The 13,737-nt window shown below is 44.7% G+C and overlaps 1 pseudogene; it reads right to left on the reverse strand.

Moving 5' to 3' along the window:
* Window positions 1–13,241, reverse strand: part of LOC124973967 (GRIP and coiled-coil domain-containing protein 2-like) — a 30,399-nt pseudogene extending 17,158 nt beyond the window's left edge.
* Between the last annotated feature and the right edge of the window lie 496 nt (window positions 13,242–13,737).

Below are 13,737 nucleotides of genomic sequence, written 5' to 3' on the forward strand. Positions count from 1 at the left end.
CTGCCTCATGAGCAAAGATATTATAGCTATGTTTTACTCATATCCTTGGGTATTTTAAAGAAACGTCAATTGAAAAAGAAAACAAAATACAGGAATGTTAAAAGAGACAAAACAATTTTAACGTCAAAAGCTCAGACTGATTTTAAAAAATTAAACATAGAATTATATGATTTGGCTATTCCACTTCTGGGTAAAAATACTCGATAGAATCAAAAGCAGGTGTCAGAGAAATTAGTGTGCCCAGTTCACGACAGCATTGTTCACAATAGCCAGCAGGTGAAAGTAAAGTAAGTGTGCACGGACAGATGAGTGCATAAACACAGTGGGGTATGTACATACAATGGATTATGATTCAACCCTGAAAAGGAAGGACACATGCCATGACAGAGATGAACCTTGAGGACATTATATTAAGCAAAGGAAGCCCAAGGCAAAACATTGAATGTTGTCTACTTATGTGAGGGATCCAGTTGATTCCACAGAGACAGCAGAATGGCGGTTGTCAGGTCGAGGTTGAACAGGGTGGTAGTGTCTAGTAGGTAGAGTTTTAGTTTAACCAAGTCAGATGAGTTCTAGAATGGGCAGTGAGGATGGTCATGTATCAGTGTGAATGTACTTAATGATACTGAACTACATGCCTAAAAATGGTGAGGTCTATGTTACATGCATTTCACAGTTTAAAAAAAAAATCTCTGTTTAATGACTAGCAGTATTTGATCAGCCCTGATTCTGTAACTATGTCAAAAACTTGAATCCAGGACAGTACTCCATGGTCACTCTTTTCTCTAAGGATATTTCAAAACGGTTTACCTTGACATCAGAGCTGAAGTTAGTTACCCAGTTATGATCTGCAAACCTGAAATCAAAGTCCAGCTCACACACTGGGTTTGGACTTCAGATGAGAAATCAATGCCCAGGGACACAGGGATGATCTCACAACCAGAAGGTGCAAACCAAAGTGCATGGAAAGGTCAAGCAGCTGAGGGACACCATGGAACTGAAGCTCTACCTCTTGGTGAGCTGGCTTGGCTCCTGCACATCTGGCTCCAGAACTCATTATCCAGCAGGCTCTGCAGCATCACATCTACCAGCTGCTCCATGATCTTCAAGACCGCATCCAGGATCAGAAACATGGAGGAGTCATGCTCCTTATTCTGCATGGTGATCTGGATGGTGTTCGCCAGAAAGACGTTGCACGTCCTTTCCAATTTCTGGATATCAACACAAGGGATTACAAGTTGAACTGAAAGAGAAAAGATGCAAATTCAGATCCCCAATAAAGAGGGAGTCAAACTTCAAGCATCAGCAAATAACAATCCAAAATTCTATTTTTTCTTTTCAGCTAAAATGCAAAAGTCTTCAAAGCCAGCCCAGGAGAAGAGTACAGATGTAATAGATGCTTGGTTGTTTTGAAAGTACTGAAAAATCAGAACCAATTAAGTATCTACTAAAGAACCAGATGAGTGAATCGACCTACAGCCAGAGGGTTGAATGCTATGCAGCCGTTAAGAACTACATTACATGGCTGTACATTTGAAGGGGTGGATTTAGGAACACAGCAGAGATAGCACTAACTCCCCACCCGGCCAACTCCCCAGAAGCCAAACTAGCAAGGAGACAAAAATTCACATATTTGTATCAAGAGCTCCAAATCCAGAGCAAGATCAACTCTTTTGCCTACATAAGAGTGGGTCTGGGAAAAACACAAGGAGAGGATCCCACACCCCATTCCTTACCACACCCCATTCCTACACCAGCAGTAGACCAGTCCCCCCAAGTTAAAAAGTTCTGCTCTGCCCCCAAGTTAAAAATGTGCCCCCACCACATTCCTGCTTCCATAATGTCTTAAATAACAATGCCAAGATGAGGACATGCAGCACAGGAAGTGTACAATGAACAGCAAGAGAACAGAAACATGAGACAAAATGTCTTGAAGATGAGACACAACCTAGAAGGAAGTCAACCCTCCAAGAAGAAAAGGAAATTCTCACAAATGCTTTGTGCTCCAAAGCAATCAACTAAGAACATAAATTCAACCAAACAAGAACTCACAAATGAAATGAGGAAATAAGAGTTAAAAAAGGAAGTAAAGGTATAGAGCAATGAACTAAGGGTCAAAACAATCTGATAAAAACTAGTAACTAAGTTAATACTGAGGTACAGAAAACAATGCTGAAAGCTGTATTACTAATTCAATAAATTAATGTACAGAATGGATAGTACAGGTGAAAAGCAAAGACAAAGAATAGCTAGTCAACATAAAATGTCTTTAAATGGAGAACTCAACAAATAGAATGTAGACTATAATACACATGCAGAAAGACATAAGAAATTTCCCATGAGAAAATGATTAAAGAAGTCAAACTGCAGGATGCCACAGCACAGTCACAGAAAATGTTAACACATGCTTGTGGCTGTAACAGATTCTGATCAAGGTACCAAAGGGCAGTGACAAAGGCAGTTGTATGCAGTGAAAGCACATTGCCATAAGCTGCAGGGATGGGGGAGGCCCATGAGAGCAGCCTGATGACCCCCATGTAGCTGCCTCACATCCTGGAAGACCCCAGAGCAACAGCCACTGAGCTCTAGAGCGTAGCCCACCACGACCACGCCCAGCCAAGGCATCATTCAAGTCCAAAAGCAAGGGGCAGACAATGGCGCAAGTGAAAACATTCAGAGAACAGGACACTCATGAGACCACTAAGAGAGAGAAAACACACACACACACACACACACACACAGGAATCCAGCCAGTTAAGAGATGAACCAAAATAAAAAATTCTGCATTGAGAGAACCATACCTGAGTGGAAGCATGAAAGACATATAAATGCAGAACTGAGACAGTGACAGAAAACACCATTACAGGACAGAATGAGAATTACAATGTAAAATAATTTTGTAAGGTAAGAGGTTGGTGAAGCAGGAGAATAAGAATGCTGTACCCAGGTCCTGTAGCATGGGGATGTCCAAGAACACAGTCAAACCGAAGCACTGTGTCTCAAATACCACGATGCTAACCTTATAATGCTTTCAAAAATCTCTTCCCCTGACCTCATGTGAAATTTTTAGAAAAAGAATCTTTCTTCTATTAAACATTTATTGGAAGTTTAATTTTGTTTTACTTCCATTTCCTTCCATTTATTGAAAATTGACTAAACCTAATACTTTTAATATAAACCAGAACTGGCAGACAAGTTACATTATATAAGAGCATTTCTACCCATCTTTGTAACTACCCTTGAGGCTATTTTGGATGGTTAGGATTTGTGGCAACAGATATTTTCTTTTATTTGGAGTGGGCAGGGTTGGGGTGCCAGGGATCGAACTCAGAGGCACTCGATCACTTAGCCACATCGCCAGCTCTAATTTATATTTTAATAAGAGACAGGGTCTCACTGGGTTGCTTAACACCTCGCCTTTGCTGGGGCTATTACTGAACTCGGGATCCTCCTGTCTCAGCCTCCCAAGTCATTGGGATTACAGGTATGTCCCACCACAGAGGGCTGGATATTTTCTTCTTTCTACTTTTCAAGGTTGATATGTTTACATTGAGCATTCATATTTTTTATCACTTTAGATAAAAATAAGATGATTTGTCCTAATTAAAAACAGGGAGGTGCTGGGAAATGAAATTGACATTACATTATGTGCATGTATGAATATGTCGCAATGAATCTTGGGTAAAATGGAACAGTTAAAATGGAACATGAATGGAAAAAAATAAACAGACTGAGAAAGAAACAGGGAGAGTTGAACAATGATTAAGACTGGATGGGGGATGGGAATGAAAAATCTCCTCTTCCTATGCTCAGTATTTTTCCAGGGGAAATTTTGTTATAGACAGGAGGTGATATTGGAAGTTTATGGTACCTAATAAAGTAAGTTGATAAATAATTCAATAAAACCCTTTTTAACTTTATACAGATGGGTTAACACTTTAAAACTGGATGAAGGATTACAGATGATTTTTTTCCCCTATTTTTTACTCTCTGGAAGGTGAACACTTATTACAAGTGTAGGCAAAATGAAGGCATGGTTTTGGGATTATATATAACAGAACGGGCTTCTTGGGCTGTGACAATTCCAGGAACATGACTAGCTACCAGCTAATGCCCAAAAGGAACAGGACCGTCAGGTGCAGGAGGAAGGGAGTTTTAAACTTCCTCAGCACCCGGCAGCCCAGTGATGCAGACTCTTGGTACAGACGTGCAACATGAGGAGGAGACTGCCCAAGTTAGACACAGCCCTTGGACTTTGCTCCCGGCTATTACCACACATGCACACACCCGGGAAAACCCCTGTTAATCAGACACCAAGACCATAAAGGAAACGGCCACTTCATACCCAACAACACGTGAGTGCATGAAACACACCCCTCAGACGCATGGCTCACTCATGCTCACAGCTCAGTGTACTTCTGATCACTAAGAAAGAGACAGACACGTGGAGGAAAGCACAGAGCTCCTGAAAGTAGTTGAGGCTCCCCGGGCAGGCTCATCAACAAGCAGATGCTCCGCATGCTCAGACCTCAGGGTCTGGAACATTCCAACGGGAACAAGACTCACCAGTGGCTATGGCCCAGTGAATGTCGGATCCATCCAGGAACTCTCCACATGCTATGGGAGAGTACACCTGTGAGCCGGGAACTTGAAGCAGAACTTGAAAGGGAGCGACCTCAGTGGTGGAATCCAGCACTGCCTCCAGAGCACCCACTGGGCCACCTGCAAGGCAAAAGAGAGGCAAACACACCTGTGAGCTCAGGGACAGGCAGATTAGCAGCCAGTGTGCAGCTGCCACTCCACATGCGCAGGCAGCATGGTCACTGGTGAGAGCCCAGGCATAGCAATGACACCCTGCACAGTCAGAGCTCCATGGGACCCAGAGCTCTAGCTTCCTCACACCCATTTCCCCAGCATCTGCAGTTGGAGTCAGACTGTCCGATGTGAACCCCAGCTCTACCACTTTCAAGCTGTGTGGCCTTAGGCAGGTTACTTGATTTCTCTGTGCCCTGGTCTCTTTGGAAGATAAAGTAACCACAATATGCCTCCAAGGGTAATTATGGAAATTAAGTCATCATTCAGAGTACCTAGACTATTGCCACGCCCTTCAAGCACCAGGTAAGTTTTGCTCGTTAGGATCTTCATCATATCCACATCTCACATGGAAGAATAATCCCTTTCTACTCCAGAAAGGTACCCTGAGAAATATGACAACACATCCAAGACCCCGCAGGACAGAAGGCACAGGTAGCAGGTGAAGGACTGACCTTCTGCTGTGATGAATGGCATCCTGAATCACTGGCAGGTGAACAAACCAACTCCCTCCTCCCTGGAGGAGCTGAAGCCCTTCACCTTCCTTTGCCTATGATCCTTCACTGCTAGGCTCCAAGGGGGCCCTGAGTGGCCTGAGGAGTTTATTTTGGTTTAAGACCCCAATGTTAAAGGAAGTTGAATCATTAAGGAGTATGTCACTGACCTGCCACCCCATCACCCCAGAGTGTGCAGCATGTTTCACACCAGCAGGGACGTGTGCTGACGCAACAGCGCACCCCACAATTCAGAAAGTTAACACTGGGACATTCCTACCCTCTGCTCCTCAGATCCCGCCAGTTTCCAAGTGCCTCACAAACACGTCCTAAGGGGAACAAACACACTGCGACTGGGAAATGCATGGGATGTATCCACTTGTTCCTCCCGCTTGGCCGCAGGGCACACTGTCACTGGATGGCCCTCATGATCCCAGGCTGGCTGGGGCCTGGAGCTCTCTGCAGCTGCCCCACATCAGAGAGGACCAGGGCACACCCCCAGGAAAAGATCCAAATTCAAAACTGCATGGACGGGGCCTGGGTCTGGGGCTCAGTGGCAGAGTGCTTGCCTGTCATGTGGGAGGCACTGGGTTCCAACCTCAGCGTTCATAAAAATAAAAAAATAAATAAACTTCTGTTAACATCTAAAAAGTTATTAAAAATAAAAACTGCCTGTACAGTTTCTACTGAACACATGTCGCTTGTACACCATTGTAGAATTAAAGACTCTAAGTCCAGCCAACAGGAGTTGAGAACTGCCTGTCTTGTGACTCTACAACATTGGACATGTTCAAAATCTCCCACTGCCTTGAGCCCTCACATCTCTCAAGACATCTTTGACTTCCATGAGCTTGACGGTTTCAAAGATTAGTGGTCAGTTCTTCAGCAGCAAATCCCAGTTTTGGCTTGCCTGACGCTGATTAGATTCAGGTTAAAGTCTCTGGCCAGCCTCACAGAAGGAATGCTATGCATCACATCCTCTCAGGTGGACACAATTTCAACTTGTTTCACTCCTGGTGATGTTCACTTGGTCTCTTAAGTTAGTGGCTGCTTGGGCTCTGCACCATGAACTTATTCCTTTTCACCTTGTAACTCACAAGCCTCCTACAGAGAAACGATGAAGTTATGTAAATTTACCATCCCTCAAACTTTCAATTTATTCACTTTTATCAGTATGGTCTCATCTTTCCTGCTTTTATTCAAAGTAGTAATAATTCATTACTATTATTTACTTGGATGCTTTAATTGTCCCAGGTTTGGCAGGTAAGAATCCCTTCAAGTTGGGTTCTATGTCCTTTGGACATGTACTCATGGTTTTTCATAGTTTCTGTCACAATAAAATATTCCAACATCGCTTGTACTTTCCCTGCTCCAGCCCTGAAATTGGACATTTTTCCCAGGAATTCTATTTCCTTTTATGAGGATTGCTACACAAAAGCCACGTGTCATTCCAGTGGCTTGGGAGGCTGAGGCAGGAGGATTGTGAGTTCAAAGGCATCCTCAGCAACATATCGAGGCCCTAAGCAACTTAGCACAACAGTGGCTCAAAATAAAAAAATAAAAAGGGCTGGGGATGTGGATCAGTGGTTACATGGCCCTAGGTTCAATCCCTGCTACAAAATAAAATATAAAGCAGGTATGTGAGAGCTCATTGCTAACAGGGTAACCCCAGGACCTCTCTGGAAAGAGCTAGGTCTGTGTGTGTACATATGACACATGTATTTACACACAGGCATACACATCTCTAATGCAATGACATAGTCTGTGTGTATGTATACCTAGTCTACATACAGAAAAACTGAGTTCACGATGATGCGTCCTGCGATCCACTCCCCGTGTTCACTCTTTCTTCTTTCCATGTTCACAGCTCTGCTCTGCAACAGAGAAACCCAGCCTCCACCACCCTTGATATATTTACTTGCTGATCAACTCTCTCTTGCTGCCAACCTCCACACCCAAGAGACACCCTCCTCACCCTGTGCTCCATATTCCCAGATGACAGGCACCTACACCTCCCTCACCTGCCCTACATGATGACTTTCCCCAGCAGAAGGAAGGACACATGGGATTTTTATATTAATTATTGCTTTGGCAAGTCCCGTCCCCTACTGGTTATGTTACTGGATGTCAGGTGAATGGGGGGCAGGAAGGCTGTCTTGTCTCCTGGATGGAGAGCTGACACTTAATACACAATCCACCGGCAGCTTAAGGAGGCTCAGTGGTAAGAAACAGGCTGGGGAAAGGGAGCTTAAAGCTCTGTTTTCTAAAGGCCAGTGAAACGCCACATTTGTCTAGCAAACACAGAGGGATGCTGATGGAGACACTGAGGAAGCCCAGAAAGGAGCCCATCCCATGAAGTGCTTCTAAGACATCTGTGACAGAACCCATGCAGAGTTTGTAACAGCAGCCTGGGGGACTCTAGGTGACATGGAAAGAAGGGAGCAGGGAGGTTGTACAGCAACTGGACAGCCACAGAGGGGTGCCGAGTTTTGAAGCACAGTGGAGATTTCTCTCACAAGCTTCTGAAAAGGTCAGGAGGTCTGTGTCAACCCAGCCCCTTCAAATGATGGGCAGGTGGGCAGGGCAGCAATCAAAAAGCCACAAAGGGACTTCCAGCTTCAGTTTCAGCATGCAAAGAGCTTGGGAAGCATACCTCCCATAAATACAAGCAGAGGCCAAGCAGACTGCAAATCAGAGGCTTTTCTTGGATTAATCGAAGAACTGAGGTCACAGGTCAAACCATAACCCCCAAAGCTAAAGTGGCACAGGGGAATTCCCAGGGACACAGCTGGGACCTGCTCCCCCAGTGTTGAGGTCATGAACTGGAGGACACTTCAGTATTGAGTCTGACAAACTGCAGGTGACTGAGTGTGAACAAGAATAAGAAACTCCTGGTGCTGCAGTCTTAAGGGACCCCAAGGCAGCACAGGTGTTCTCACCAGAACCCCACCAGTTCCCACTGAAAGACCCCAGGGACACCTGCCCAGCTCTCTGGACAAGGGAAGAATAAGGCCATGCGGCATCCTCAGGGCTCCACCCCAGCTGAGGAAGGTACTTCTCTGGCTCCTGTGTCTCTTCCGGTTTTTCTCTCACCAAGAAGTGGGAGGAAGTGACTAGGAATCACATGGGAAGGTCACAGGTCAGGGTCACAGGTCCACTGATGACTGAGATTGACTGATGATTCTAGGCCCCTCCCCCTTGCCAACAGCAAAAGCTCCAGGATAAATGAGAGCAGATGACAGCTTCAAAGAGCAGGGAGACTGGGAAGTTCTGAACCCAGGGACAGAGGGGAGACCCAACCAGGGAAATGGAGGAATGTGAGGCCTCTGGTACCTTCAGCTACAGTAAACTGCAAAGAACCAAGTCCCAGTCAGAATAGCAAAACTCACACTGAAGATGATTTCCTCAATGGTTATTACTTATATATATGTATACATAATAAGTTCCTTATTATGTGTATGTATATATATATATGTGTATATATATATATATATATATATATAAACATGTCAGTATGCAAGAAAAAACAAGATTATTAAAAGATAAAGCATGCATCGGAATGACACACAGATATGAAAGATCTTGGTACTTTGAGAGAATTTTTTAAATAATTGTGATTTATAGGTGAAGGGCTCTAAAGAAAAGGTACAGAGTATGGAAGACTAAGTCATGAAAGCAGAGAGATGGAAACTCTAAGAAATGAAAAACAAAATAAATAGAAATAAACAAAAATGAAGATTGCCCTTGATGTCTCATTAGTAGATGGGATAGTCAAGAAAACAATCAGTGAACTTGAAGGCAGATCAACAGAAACTCCCACTGAAAAGTCAAAAGAGAGAGACAGAGAGAGACACAGGAAGTACAGAATATCTGAGTGCTGTGGATAATTCCCAAAAGAATAAGAACCCCAAACTGGAAAAACAGGAGAAGAGGAAAGCAATCATGTGAAGCAATAAAGACCAAGAATTTTCCAAAATTAATGACACACCCCAGATCACAGCTCCAAGAAGTACAGAGAACACCACGCAGAAAATTATATAAAAAAAAGGAAAAATATTTACAAATCTACACTGAGGTATATCATATTCAAATTGCAGAAACCAAAAAAAAATCTTTAAGGAAGCTGGGGTGTGAAGCAGACAACATAGGAAGAACACCATAATTACAGCAGACTTCTCCAAGCATGCGCTAAAGGGAATTGAAATAGTTGAAAGAAAGGAATCACCAACCGATAAGTCTATGTGCAGTGAGGTCTTTTTTTTTTCTTAATTGGATACTTGGTATTGAATCCAGGGGTGCTCTACCAGTGAGCCACACCCCTGGTTGTTTTGTTCATTTTGAGACAGGGATTCAATAAATTGCAGAGGCTGGCCTCAAACTTGTGATCCTCCTGCCTCAGTCACCCAAATTGGCAGGATTACTAGCATCAACTACTGGCCAGGCTGGGTCCAGTGAAATTATCCTTCATAATTGAAAAACAAAGATTTTCTTGAACAAGACAGGAAATTCAATTCCAGCAGACCCAACCATCAAATTCTTCAGAGAGAAAAAAAACACATAGGTCAGGTAGCTCTGAGCTATATAAAGAAGAGAAATGTGTCTGAAAAGAAATGAGTATAAATTAGTTTCTTATTTTTCCTATTCATAAGTAATCTTAAAAGAAATGTTTAAAGGGTTAACAAAACATTTATTGAGTGACTACTGTATGTAAATAAGTGAAATGAATGACAACAATGTCATAAAAGATGACAGGATCTGGGAATGCTATGATCTCTGCATCTCAGCCATGCATGGTGCTGTACACCTACAATCCCAGTGGCTCAGGAGGCTGAGGCAGGAGGATCACAAGTATAAGGCCAGCCTCAGCAACTCAGACCTTGTCTCAAAACAAAACTAAAAATGGACCGGGGATACGGCTCAGAGGTTAAGCGTCCCTCGGTTCAATCTACAGTACAAGAAAAAAAAAAGACTACATTTCATGTGAAACACCATAATATTTAAAGGTAGACATAGACTAATCTGGAAATTATGTTCCAAACAAGAAATATATACTACAAATTCTTTTCAAGGTATTTTTGGCAAGATAATAGATAAACCAAAGGAATCACAAAGTATTCGATTGGTAAAGAAGTCAGGAAAAGTGATTCAAAAGAAAAAGAACAGAGCAACAAATAGAAAGCAGTTACAAACATGGTAGAGATTCATCCAACAGTGCCAACAATCACTTTACATATGAATGGTCTAAATACAACAACCAAAAGCACCCAGGGATTGTCAGAGTAGACTTAAAAAAAAAAAAAAAAGGAAGAAAAGAAAGCAGAGGCTCACAAGAAACCCATCCTCACAGTCACAGAAAGCAAAAAAAAAAAAAAAAAAAAACAGGGGAGGCGCTAGGGTTGTAGCTCAGTGGCAGAGTGCTCGCCTAGTATGCTCAACGCCCTGACTTCAGTTGTTTACACCACAAAAAATTCCACCAGCAAACAGGATACACCAACATATAAAAGAAATTATATCTCATGATCTAGTGGGACTTGCTCCAAATATGCAAGAATGGTCCTGCATTCAAAAATTAATCAACAGAGAAGTGGGGGGGGGGAATCACAAAATCATTCCAATTGATACACAAAGCATTTGACAAAAATCGAACACCCAATCATGATTAAAGGAAAAAAAATAGCAAACGAGAAATCAAGAACTTGTCTAACTTGATAATATCAGTTACCTTCTTCCCCCAAAACCCTACAATTAACATCATACTTACGGAGAAATGCAACACTTTCCTTATAACCAGGAACAAGGTAAAGACAACTTCTATCACTCTTATTCAACATCATACTCAAAGATACAGCTAATATGCTAAGACAAAAAGAGGAAAAAGAAGGTATAGAGTAGAGAAATAAAACTTTGTTCAAAAATGACATGCTTTCCTTTAGAAAAATAAAGGAAAAAATCAAGAAAAACTTAAGGAACTAAGAAGCATAGCAGAGCTGCAGGGAAGAAGGATAACATGACAACTGCTTTCCAACACTCCAGCAACACAAAGCTGTAACTTGGGCAGGGGGAGTAGACACCATTGACAAGTAAGAAATACTTTTGTCAGGCACAGCCTAATTGAATATGCACAGGATGTACACGCATAAATCTACATGAATCTGAGGAAAGAAATCTCTCTGATAAGTGGATGATGACACATAATGGGTGTCGGAGGGGAGCAAGAATGGAAGAAGGAGGGACTCTATAGAGGGAAAAGAGGGGTGGGAGGGGTGGGGGGAAAGGAAAATAACAGAATGTATCAAACACCAAAAGAGAAAAAAAGAAAAGAAAAACTACAAACTTTGCTCAGATTTCAGTTGGGACTGCTCTAACACCTTTATAATACTGAAGCTTTTGATCCAAAAATATATTGTATATCACCATTTATGTGTTCTTTAATTTTTGTCAAAAGCTCAATTTTTTTCTCTGTAGGTTTTTAATTTTCTGATATTCTTATCTTTTATATAAACAATTTGCATGTTGCTATAAAATACAATTTTAAAAACTTTAAACTTCTACATCTTTTTGCTGGAATGTAGAAACAGCACTGTTTTTTTAATATAACCTTGTATTCAGCAAATGTGTTATTTTTAGAATTATGAATGCTTCTTGTAATAATTTATCTATGGGTTATCTTGAATTTTCTACATACAGAAACACAATAAATGTTTTATATTTTCCTTTAAAAAAAAAAGAAGATGGAAATAGAGATACTCCATATACATAGGTTGGAAGAGTCAATACTGTTCAGATGTCAGGTCCTCCCAACTTGACTTACGGCTTCAATGAAACCCCAATGAAAATACCATCGTGCTATTTTGGAAGTACTGACAACTCACAAAAAAGTTTAAAAAAAAAAAGAGAGACTTAGAAGAAGGCACCACAATACTTAAGAAAAACATAGTTGGAGGAACGCTACATGTTTTCAAGTTTTACTACGAAGCCACAGTCATCAAGACGGTGTGCTGCCAGCAGTAGACTCAACACAGGTCAGTGGACCAGCGCAGAGCCCGGAGGCAGACTGACAGTCTTTAACTCAGGAACAAAGGCGCATCAATGGGGAAGGATAACATTCAAGAAATCTTGCTGAACAATTAAACACCAACATGCAAAAGCCAAACAACGAACCTAGACGCAGTCTTTACCAGACGTGCCCAAGAAATGCAGAAGAAAGCAAAATGAACCCGAGGCAGGGCCATCCTGACCCCATGTCTCCCAAGAAATCCCCACCTCCGATTCAGTCCCGGGCTGGGAGCTGAGGGCCGGCCACGCCCGCGAGCCCCTTATGGCTGAGGCCGCCGCCCCCCTCGCCTGCCCGCCACCCCGACCTAGGATGAAGGAGCCGCTATTCCACTGGTTCACCCAGAGCTTCAGGGCGTCCTTCAGCAGCACCTCGTGGGGTTGTTTCCCTTTCTTCTGGTGCCCCCCTTCAGGTAGCCGGAGCCAAGGTCACACGTGGCCCAGCTCCCTCGGGAGGAGGCGGGGCAGCTGCTGCGCGGAAACGCAGGCTCGCGGGTGCCCAGCGCTCATACATCCGCAAGCGCAGCAGGGGGAGCGCTCCCGGCGAACCCCTCGCAGCCGCGCACTGGCCCCGCCCCGCGAACCCCGCGCAGCCCGCCCGGCCGCCCAGGCAGCGTCCGCACCACACCCGAGACCCTCTCAGCCCCGCAGGCTGCAGAGGCGCCTCCCACGTTTCCTGGTCCCAATCCTGGGCTGGGAGCGGCGGGCGCGGTCGGAAGCGAGACCCCAGGCCCGGCTCACCCCCGCCCCCCCTTACCGGTGAGGTGACCGATCCCCTCGCCGTGCCCGCGGCGCCGCTGTGCCAAGAAGTACCCGCTGCTACCCTGGGCCACCCAGAGCTTCAGGGTTCTTCACCAGCACCTCCTCGGGCTTGAGCCACATCCCAGCGATCCGGCCGCGCTGTGGGGAGCCGCTTCATATCGCCCAGTCACCAGCAGCACCGGACCCAGTTCTCTTGGGAGGAGGTGGCGGCAGCGGTAGCGCGGAACCGCACACCCGCCGCTGCCCAGCGCTTGCAATTCCCGGAGCGCAGTGGGAGGAGCTCCCCCCCCTCCCCGCGCACCCAGCGCAGCCTGCGCGCCGCCCCGCCCCCGTCCCGCCCAGCCTCGCGCCGGCCCTGCCCCAGGCCGCCTCCACCCCGCCGGCTCCCATGGCACCTCCCGGGTTGCCGCGTCTCAGTCGCCAGACTCAGGGTTCTCGAGTGGAGAGAGGAGGTCCGATCCTGCTGCCAGGTCCTCTTCCTCCAGTCCCCGCACAGATCGCGCGGGGAGCGCCTGGGCAGGGGCGCGGCTCCAACCCTCGGGTGGCGGCAGCCGCCCCCACACGCCTCATTCCAACAGATGGAGGAAGGACCTGGGGAAGAGACCTCTTGCTCTCA

Source organism: Sciurus carolinensis, unplaced genomic scaffold (assembly GCF_902686445.1).
Source record: "Sciurus carolinensis unplaced genomic scaffold, mSciCar1.2, whole genome shotgun sequence".
NCBI classification, from domain to species: Eukaryota; Metazoa; Chordata; class Mammalia; order Rodentia; family Sciuridae; genus Sciurus; species Sciurus carolinensis.